This window comes from Hermetia illucens, chromosome 1 (assembly GCF_905115235.1).
Source record: "Hermetia illucens chromosome 1, iHerIll2.2.curated.20191125, whole genome shotgun sequence".
In the NCBI taxonomy this organism is placed as follows: domain Eukaryota; kingdom Metazoa; phylum Arthropoda; class Insecta; order Diptera; family Stratiomyidae; genus Hermetia; species Hermetia illucens.
The window spans coordinates 169,050,327-169,051,190 of NC_051849.1; positions in this window are offsets into that span (position 1 = coordinate 169,050,327).

Genomic DNA, 864 nt, shown 5'->3' on the forward strand with positions numbered 1-864 from the left:
TCGTCTTTTGCTTTGTTTGCTGCGAAATTTTGATTACAGAAATAGGTTGACCAGATGAGGAGCAATTAATCACTGTCAAATTCTTGTTGATTAGATATGTACTATAGGCCAAATCCGACCTATCCATTTGAACTTCAAAGGGAGATAATAATAATAATAATCTTTGGCGCAACAATCTATCTATGGATCAGAGTCTTAAAGTGACCGTAACGGTACAATAAAGTACACTGTAGGAGGCAATGTGGTCAGAATTGCGCTCGCCCAAGATTATTACCTTGATTTGTCTCAGGTACTCATTCACAGCTGAGTCAGTGCCATCAGTCAGATTTGAACCGCGAGCTTTCGTACGATAGCCTTGTGCTCTAACCACGCAGTTATCCGGACACTAACCAGCGATCCTATGAGTAAAACAAAGGACATGGTTAGCATTCCATTTGATGAAGATGGACAGTGAAATGTTAAAAGGCACTTTTGAAGGCTACTATATTCTGTTAAACTGCAGACCCCGAGAAACGTCGTAACCAAATTTAGAAGGCGGAATATATCATTAATTAAATGTATGCTCATTCATAAAAAGCTAGACGATCTTGTGACCTTTTCTGCTGATAAACACGGTAAACAACTGAGATCAAGGAAATCAACAGATAGTGAAACAGAACAGAACTTGGATATTTATTAATAATTTTCTCTCAACTAGGAGGGGAGAGTCGAAAAGAGTAGAAAGTGGACGAATGAATCTTTAGCATCTTTGTAAGATGCGAGAAAATGTCTCTCAGCAGAAAGGAATTTCCCATATTATGAGAAAACTCAAAGTCAATGAAATGGTGACACCAACTCGAATTACTGAATTTTCCCTCATGTTTT